This window comes from Nannospalax galili, unplaced genomic scaffold (genome assembly GCF_000622305.1).
Source record: "Nannospalax galili isolate Female #2095 unplaced genomic scaffold, S.galili_v1.0 scaffold199, whole genome shotgun sequence".
NCBI lineage: Eukaryota > Metazoa > Chordata > Mammalia > Rodentia > Spalacidae > Nannospalax > Nannospalax galili.
The window spans coordinates 1,487,875-1,497,973 of NW_008343559.1; the positions used below are offsets into that span (position 1 = coordinate 1,487,875).

The 10,099-nt window shown below is 43.8% G+C and overlaps 1 protein-coding gene across 6 annotated transcripts in view; it reads left to right on the forward strand.

Annotated features, from left to right (window-relative positions):
* The window catches only part of Erc1 (ELKS/RAB6-interacting/CAST family member 1), a 537,557-nt gene that overhangs the window by 507,063 nt on the left and 20,395 nt on the right, over positions 1-10,099 (forward strand). The gene's annotated exons all lie outside the window — the stretch shown is intronic.

Consider the following 10,099-nt stretch of genomic DNA (forward strand, 5'->3'; position numbering starts at 1 on the left):
AAAATTGCTTGTTAATACCACATACCGAGAAGAACACGGGCAAGTGTACCTGCCAAGTAGGACATAGCCTCAATTCAGAGATCAGGAAATACAGGTTGAGATACACATATAGATAGAGATATGAAAGATAAACACCTGCATATGTACCTATAGCCAGGAAGGAGGGCACAAAGAGATTGTGGAGAGATATGGCAAATGTAGTAAAATGCTAGCAATTAGGAATCCAAATGAAAAGCATGATAGTTGTTTGTAATATTCTCACACCTTTCTGTCAGTTTAAGATGATTGCAAAATAAGCCAGGTATGGTGATGCACACCTTTAATTCCAGCACTCAGGAGGCCAAGGCAGGCAGATCTCTGTCAGATCGAGGCCAGCCTGGTCTACATAGCAAGTTTCAGGTCAGTTGGGGCTACAGGGAGACCCTATTGCAAAAAGCCAAACAAACAAACAAAAAAAAAGATTTCATGATAAAGAGGGTTTAAATTTTTCTTATATTTATTGTTTTTATTTTATGTGTATGACTGTTTTGTCTACATGTCTGTAAGTGCATCCATGCCATGTGGTGTCCACGGAGGTCAGAAGAGGGCATCAGTCCCTTGGAACTGGAGTTGCAGGGGTTGTTAGCCTCCATGTGGGTGCTGGGAATAGAATCTGGGTCCTCTGCAAGAGCAGCCAGTGCTCTTAACTGCTGAGCCATCTCTCCAGCCCCCAGGTTTAAAATGTTTAAGTCAGTAAACAGGGGTTAAAGTTTTCATCCTCTTGTGAAAAGGATGATACCTATAAGAATGCAGAATTCTAACACGTATGTAGCCTAAATAGAAGACCCCACAGTGGTCATACAGCAGCAGCAGAAATTACAGGAGAGATTTTATAGATTGTATCAGCATTACCTCACAACCTGTGAGTAAGCTATTTAAAAACTTCCTAGATCTGTCCACATAAAGAACATGCACCCATAAATGAGATGTGTTCTAGGCTGAGGAGATGGCTCTGTCAGTAACATGCTTGACAGAACCTGAGTTTGATCCTCAATTAAAACACCAACAACAACAACAGCAACAACAAAAAAAATGGAGCTGGTAGTACAGGTTTGAAATTCCAGTTCTAGGAAGGCAGACACAGGCAGATCCCTGGGGTTCATTGGCCTGCCAGCCTAGTCTACTTGGCAAGTTCCAGGCCATTGAAAACCCCTGTTTGTTTGTTTATTTTATTTTTTTTAAAAAAAAAGGTGCCAGGTGTGGTGGTGTACACCTTTAATCCCAGCACTCAGGAGGCAGAGGCAGGCGGATCTCTGTGAGTTCAAGGCCAGCCTGGTCTACATTGTGAGTTCCAGGATAGCTGGGGCTATAAGGAGACCCTATCTCAAAAAGACCAAAAAAAAAAAAAAAAAGGTGGGTAGCACCCTGAGGAATAATCCTCAAGGTTGTCCTCTGACCTATATACATACATGATATACATGCTTGTCTGCACACACCAGAACACATGTGCAACACAAAATTAATTTTTTTAATTTTTATTCATTTTTATTTTATGTGTATGAGTGTTTTTCCTGCGTGTATGTGCTTTCCTGCATGCAATGCCTGTAGAGGCCAGAAGAGGGCATTGGATCCCCTGGAACTGGAGTTACAGATCGTTGTTAGCTGCCATGTTTGTGCTGGGAACTATACCTGGGTCCTCTGCAAGAGTAGTCAGTGCTTTTAACCATTGTTTAGAAAGGGAAGTTTATATTAAAATACTAAAAATGTAGAACTCTGAGAATGAAGACTTTGACCTAAGGGTGCCTTTAGTCCTTCTGATTTCACTGAGGATAGCATGAGATTATGTTAAATTGCACAAGGAAATATTTCAGCCAAGCATAATGAAGACTTCTCTGACTGTGGAATTGTGAAGCATGCAGCAAATTTCAAAAGATTGTTGTAGATTCCCCTTTGTAGAGTTTCCCTTCCCAACCTGCCTACACACACACACACACACACACACACACACACACACACACACACACATCAGCATCACCCCATTTGTACAGGTCATCTTGTCAGTAACCAGAAAAAGTCATTAGCCACCATGTGGATGCTGGGAACAGATCCCAGGTCTTCTCCAAGAGCAGCTAGTGCTGAACCAGCTACCCCCAAAGCAACATAATTTTGTAAATGGTCAGAGGACCTGAACAGATTCTGACAAAAGATATATAATAGAAACATGTGGAAACCACATGATGGAAACCACAATTGCAGAGTACTTCCATATCACTAAAATGGCTCAAGTTAATAAGATTGGCAATCCCAGATGTTGATAAGGTGCAGAGCAGCTAGAACTCTAATACATTGTTGTAAATGGCATAATAGTTTGAAAAACTGTTAAGCAGTTTCTTACTAAATTAGATGTATACTATCTTATAACCCAGCAATTTCATTCTTTGCTTATTTACAGAAAGATAAGTTCCTCACAATTGTTCTGGTAGCTTTATTTCTAAAAAACGTAAAACTGGAAACAGCCCAAATGCTCAGAGAAAAATAGATTTTAAAAAATACTGTATGTCAGGAAATGGAATACAACTTAGTGGTTCAAGAAATGAACTTTTAATACAAACAATTTTATCTTTAATATTTTTTTATTTTATGTGTATGAATGTTTTTATCCATGTCATGCAATGCCAGGAGAGGTCAGAAAAGGGTGTCGAATTCCTCTGGAACTGTAGTTAGGATGGTTATTAGCCATCCTAACTAAGTGTTGGGACTTGAACCTGGGTCATCCTCTGCAAGAGCAATCAGTGCCCTTAACTGCTGAGCCATCTCTCCAGCCCCATAAATGAGCCATCTCTCCAGCCCCATTGATGAATGAGTCTATAAAACATTCTGTTAAAACTTTTAATTCCAGCACTCAGGAGGCAGAAGCAGTCTGTGAAATTAAGGCCAGCCTGGTCTACATAGCAAGTTCTAGACCAGATCAAGATGGGGCTACAGGGAGACCCTATCTCAGAGACAAAAAACAAACCAAAACACCTCTCTATTAAGCAAAAGAAGATAGATACAACAGAATACATCATTAATGTATAGTTCCATTTATATGACACAGAAGTACAGAATAAGTTAATCTAGAGTGATAAAAGTCAATAGTGGTTACCTATAATAGTCACCTAAATGGGGCACAAGGGAACCTTCTGTGGAGGGATGGCCATGTAGATGAATATGCTTATCTGAATTCATCAAATTGTACATTAGAAACAGGCATGCGGTACATACCTGTAATCACAGTGCTTGGCAGGTAGAGGCATGATGATCAGGAGTTCAAGATCATCTTCAACTACACAGTAAGTTTGAGGTCAGCCCAGGCTGCCTGAGACTCTATCTCAAAAAAAAGAGGGGTCATGGGTATAGGGAGATGGGGAAATGGATCAATTGCTAAAGTGCTAAGGAACTGAGTTCAATTCCCAGAGCCCATGTTAAAAAGTGGTTTGAATGAGAAGTGCCCCCCAACACCAAACCCAAGTATTTGAACACTTGGTCAGTTGTTGGAACTATTTGGGTAGGGCCATGGAACCTTTAGGAGGTGTGGCTTAGCTGGAGGAAGCTTGTCATTGGGAATGGTGTTTGAGAGTTCACTGCCTTGCCCCACTTCCAGCTTGTCCTCTCTGCTTCCTGTGCATGCTTGAAGATGTGAGCACTCAGCTTTCTGCCCTGGTAGAGACTGCTGCCATGCCTCCCCACCACAATGGACTCTTGTGAGACTGGGGAGGTGCCATGGATAAAGAACTTTCCATGCAAGTGTGTGGTCCAGAGTTTGGATCCCTAGAACCCATGTAAAGCCAGATGCTATAACATGTTCCCATGTTCCTTCAGTGAGATGGGGGAGGCAGCAACAGGAAAATCCCCAGAAACTCATAGGCCAGCTATCCCACCATAAGCAGTGGCTAATAAGAGACCCTGTTTCAAACAAGGTGGAAGGTAAGGTTACCTGAGACTGCCTCTCTCCTCCACATGCACGCTGGTACGTGCATGACCATTTATACACAAACATGCACACACCTACATTATACAGACACTTGCAAAAATTAAAAATAAAACACAGTTTTATTTTACATGCTTGTACTCCAAGTGCTGGGGAGGCAGACACAGGTGAACCCCTGGGGCTTGCTGGGCAGCTCGTCTAGACTAATCAGCAAACTTCAGGCCCGTAACAGTCCCTGTCTCAAAAGACAAGGAGGACTGAGGCTATAGCTCAGTAGTAGGGCATTTGCCTAGCATCTGGGAGGCCCCAGTTTCGCTCCCCAGTTCTGCCAAAGGGAAAAATGTGGGCAGCTCCGGAGAGATAATGCCTGAGGTTGTCCTCTGGCCTCCAAACATGCATGCATGTGCCCCCCCCCACAGCATGCACCCAAGTACACACAAACATGCACACACACACAACTGTACATGTAAAGATCTGTGCTTTGGGGACTGGAGAGATGGTTAAGAGTGGGTACTGCTTTTGTAGTATCCACATCAGGTGGCTGACAACTGCCTGTAAGTCCAGTTCCAGGGGGGGATTTGATGCCCTCCTCTGACCTCCATGGACATCTTCAGTCACAAGCACATACCCGCACATAGGCAGACAGACGGACGGACACACACACACACACACACACACACACACACCTTAAAGATCTGTGCTTTTTGCTTTATGTCACTGTTTGGTTTTAAAAATCACCCCTCTCTGATCTCCTTTTGAAGTGCTAAACTGGACATTTCCCCTAGAGTACAAATTCTTTTTTTATTTTTCCACAATAAATGCCAGCCTCCCATCAGAGGCTAAACTCTGTCAGCCAGCCACTCTGTAGGTCACTGAGCTCGAATTCTAATCCCTGTTCCCAGCACTTAGTCCCATTTTTAATTTTCAGAAAGTATTGTTCCAAAACTTGGCTCAGGCCTTGGCTTCTCTCCTTGAATTCTTTTTTCCATTTGTTCTTTCCAGTTGCTCTGTAACTTACATCCATCTTTTGAACATAATAGATTCAGGGGTGATCTTGCTGGGACAGTACTGGTCACAGAACCTGGAGGTTATTTCCATCACTCGGGGAGCACATCAATCACCAACCATAGACATAGCACTCCATTCTTCCCTCTTAGATGGCTTTGCCCTGGTTGCTATGCCACCCAAGAAAGGCAAATGGACACAGGAGCCAGTGGGGGCAGAGCCTAAAAGACAGCAGGGAGAGAAAATAAGAAAGAAGAATGGCTCTTGGTGGGATGACAGACTTTGTTCTTGTTCCCAGCCTGAGTGTTTCTGATCTGGTTTTCTTCTTTTTGTGATGTCTGAACTTGTTTTCTCAGCTCAAATGCTGAACTCTTGTCCAGAACACTAAGAGTAGCAACACATGAGAGACTGCAAAAGGCCAGACTAGTGAGCTAACAGAGAATAGCAGAGCCCTGAAGATAAATGTGTGTTTGCATCAGAACTGAACACAGGAATGTGTATGTGTGTGTGTTGCCTCTTGACAATTTTATGAAAACACAGGGGTAGTAGACTTTCAGCTATGCTCCTGCACAGTCTGGCATTTTCTCTTCCAGAGTATCTTGCCAGTTAAATGCTGAAATCTCTGGCAATGAAAGCTTATTTTAACATAAATAAAAATTGGGGCTGGAGAGATGGCTCAGTCAGTAAAGTGCTTGCTACACAAGCTAAGGACCTGAGTTTGACACACACACACATACATATACACACACACACACACACACACACACACACACACACACACACACAAAGCCCATTTAAAAGAAAAAAAAAGGCACAGCAGCATGCACCTATAATCCCAGTGTTGGGAAGGCAGAAACAGGAGGATCCCTGGATATTCCTAACCAGCCAACCTAGCTTAGTTGGTGAGCTTCAGGTTCACTGAGAGACCCTATCTCAAAATATAAGGTAGAGAGCAATTGAAGATACCAGACATCTAGCCTCTACACACATGCATGCACACATAAGCACACACACACACACACACACACAAAAAAAAAAGTAATAATGAGGAAGAGGGAAAGGAGTCTGGCATAGACCCGAGTAGACAGCACAGGCAGGGTTTGAAGCCAACAGGGTGCCAAAGACTTGGACTCTAGAACCCAAAACTCCTGCCTTGCTTCTAATGGCATTCCCCTAACACTAAACTGTGGGAAAGCAGAGGCAATGGGAATTTGACTATAGAGGAGATGAAGAGTCAACTCTTACATACTTGAAATAACACAAACATTAAATACTATTTTCAGTTCATTCCCAGTATGAGGACAATCTGTGGTGTTTGTTATATACATGGACAGATGTACAAAAGTGAAAAACTACAGGTGTGTGCTAAATGTAGAATAATCGTGTTTGTGTGGTTGGAAGGGGGAAGAATTATAAATTAGGAGAGCTGTGTTAAGATATTTTTCATACAGAGAATTCTTCTAGACAGATAGTATTATGCGATTGTGATCCCAGCTACTTGGGAGGGTTGTTTGACCCCAGGAGTTAGGAGCTAGCCTAGGCAACATAGGGAGACAAACTACTAAATAAACAGACTTTCTCCTGAACTTGTCCTAAAGAAGAGGACTCTGTCATCTCTGCTTATCTGTCCCTCACCACCACACCCGACACTTCCTGACTAGGGCAGATCTTGATCCTCTTTATTCACCTTATTGCCCCAAATTCACTAGGACTACATGAGATAACCACTGTACACACACCCCATAACTCAAAGCCTTGTTTTTCTTGCATTCAGGAAGATACTGCCACAGCCCTCTGCCTGGTCCAAAAAGCCCCAGCTATTTTGAGTTACCCAACCTACACAGCAGCCACTAATCAGGCATTCTAGTTATCCTCACTGTTGCCCAGAATCTTCAAGAGAATCCCCTGCACTCTGTGTAAGGATGTCCTGATGCTGGGGCCACTGATAGCCTTCCAGTCTTGAGCAGGCCATGCTCATATGATACATCTAGAGTCTATAGGAAATCACTCTACATTTGCAAGGTTGAAGCAAAATTAAATCTGAGTCAGCAGACATTTGTTCCTAAAGGGACATATTCCACAATTAGAAGTCAAAATGTAGCAAGCAGAAGGGAGGGAGGGAATCATGGGAAGATAAAGTACCAAGTCTCTCTGGCCCCTGCTGATGAGAAACAGAGCAGGTGCAGTGGGGTCCTCATGAGAGCTATTAACCACCTCAAGCCCACAGCTTCCAGTTGAGGATCGTTGCCTGACTCTTACTTGAGAAGGCAGACCATGAATGAGTTGAAGTTTAATGAGACATCATTAAGTCTGGAAAGGGTATGGAAATCACCTGTCTTCCCCATTCTTTTTACTTAGAAGACAGCTGAAGCCATGGAGGTGAGTGCCTCATCCAAGATGGAAACGCTAAGTGCACAGTGTAGCCTAGATAATTGCTTCTGTTTTAGATACTGGCCCACTGCTTCTCCTTACAGCCTGGGAAGGAAATCTCAGTGTGTCAGCTCCAGCGGGAGCACACCCTTTCAAATGCAGAACATCTCAGGATGCTGCCAGTGCACTTGATGTCTGCTCAGGCTGAGGTTCTCAGGATAGCACCAATTAAGTATACCTCCCAAGACCGTGGATCTTTCTGGGGAGAAGAGGGACTGGTGGATAATAAGGAGTGTTAAGGTGTTAGTTTAACCCCTCGCAGAGCTGTAACTCTGCCACCACTTCACTAGCTCCTTGCCGGGCAATAGAACTCTTAAGTCCTGTTTAGCATACCTCAGTCATAGGCAGGGTGCCATGGACATAGGGGATAGTTGCACAGTGCCATATACAGGCACCGCTGGGCTCTGGTTTACTTGGATTGGCCTTCTCAGGTTGTATGCAAAGAAACAGTTTCAAGGCTCCTCGATCTCCCCTTGACTGTGGCTGAATTCCTCCCTTCCCTTCTCTTGAGAGCTGAGCCCACCTTCTCTGCAGCTGCCTCCCTGGAATAAGGTAAGAGGTTAGACCTGTCTGTCCTCCAAGTACTTTCTTAGCATGGGCTTTGCCTTCTCTGGCTAGGCCATTGCCCCATGAGAGGGCAAAGCTGTGTGAGGCTGTTGGAGTCATGGATGCCATGGCTTTGCCACACTTTCTGGGGGAAATACGCTTATAGCATGGAAAGCCTTAAGTATTCATTGAGCCATTACTGGACTGGAAATATCTCTGGAGTCTTACCTTCCCCTCTAGATCTGTGTAAACACTGAATGCAAAAGTCCCTGAGATTTAGGAGGTGGTGGGAATATTTTTATTTCAACCTCAACCTTCCTAAGGAACTTTCAAATCACATCTCATACTTTCTTCCCTTCAGCAATCTAAAATTAGTAACATGCAACCCCACCCCATATTTCCCCATGCCAGCCAAATCATTCCATATCGTTATGTGATGCAGGCCTGTCACCTCTGTATGTGGTCCTCCATGAGATGGCCATTTTTACCCAGTGGGCACTTGGAGCAGTCACATGACCCCAAAGTTTGGTCCATAACAGATGCTTTCCATGGTCCTCAGTTACTGAACTAGGACCCCACTAAAGGATCATTCTGTCATCTTCTCAGGGAGTCAACAACCTGATAATATATCAGATTTGTACTAAAAGGCAAAGTGACCAGCTGTCCACAAGAGCCTTTTCAGTCTTTGCCTATCCGTGACCCCAAAGTATGATAGCACACGTTGGGAACAGCAGAGCAGTCCTGGGAATAGGCATGTTCCCAGGCACATGCCAAGAGGCTGGGATGTTCCCTTCTCTCTTCATGCTTGGCCAGAGACAGCAGCTTCATATGGGGTGGGCCTGATGCTGGTTCTGCACTTAAATCCCAGCTGCCGGAAACCCTTATCACCCCTGACAGCTTCAGCATCAGATTTCTTAATCCATTGTTTGGTTTGTTGGGTTTTTGTTGTTGGCTTTGGGTTTTTTTGTTTGTTTTGTTTTTCCATCCTTTCCCTTTTGACACTTTTCATTTCTGAGAGCCAAACCAAACACACAGGGCTGACCAGCTATCCTGGCTGGATCTATGCTTCCCAGAATGTTGCTGTTGCCGTGATGGATCCCTTTGGCAAGAGAGAGATTTATACCCCCCCCCCATTTTGATAATGATGGGCACATCTCAGTTCACCTCAGTTAGCAGATAGGTAAAAGATTATGTGAGATACCATCAAATCAACCCAAACAACAGTTGAAAAATTATAGATAACTGGGAAATTTTTGTTTAGGCCATACCATACTTTTTAAAGCCCACATCAGCAGGTCTCAGACTTGTAATATCTTGGGACCATCCCACATTCTCCTTGTCTCAAGACTTCACTTCTTTCAGGCAAACCACCAGGGGTAACTTGGCTTCTTGTTGAAGATGATGCTATGCCACAGTTCCTTTGTTGTTCCTTTGTTGGCCCTTCAGACATAGTGTATAGGGGGCCAGTAAAACCCATGTAAATATCTTATTTGGGCAGAGCTTTTCCCTGTTCCCACTTTTATCTTTCATAGCCATATTGTGTTGCCATGCTCCTCAATCCTCCCCGCCTCCACAGGTATAACACTCTGTCAAGACATAGCCTTCAGGAGAGACTCCAACCTGGGAAGTTGTTATGGGCACAATATTTCATAGGAGACATGAATTATCTCAACTAGAGAAGAATGCCTTAAAGGAAAACAGCATCATTTTAGAAGTATGTCAAATAAGCAGGTTAGAAGTTAAGATATTAGTGTCTTAGCAGAATTTACAAATGGAATCATCAGAAAGCAAAACTTTTGTTGATTTATAGTCAGATGACTATTTGAAAAGGGGATTGTGCTAGATAGCTTCAGTTGTCAACTTGACACACCTGGGTGGAGGGAACCTCAATTGAGGAGTTTCCTCCATTGAATTGGCCTATGGCCATGTCTGTGGCACATTTTCTTGATTATTGATTGATGTGGGAGGGCTCAGCCTATTGTGGGTTGTGCCAGCTATGGGCAGGTGGTCCTGTGTTGTATAAGAAAGCTGGAGAGATGGCTCAGCAGTTAAGAGCACTGACTGCTCTTACAGAGGACCTGGGTTCAATTCCCAGCACCGACATGGCAGCTACAAACCATCCTTAACTCCAGTTCCAGGGGAATCCAAAGCCCTCTTCTGACCTCTGCA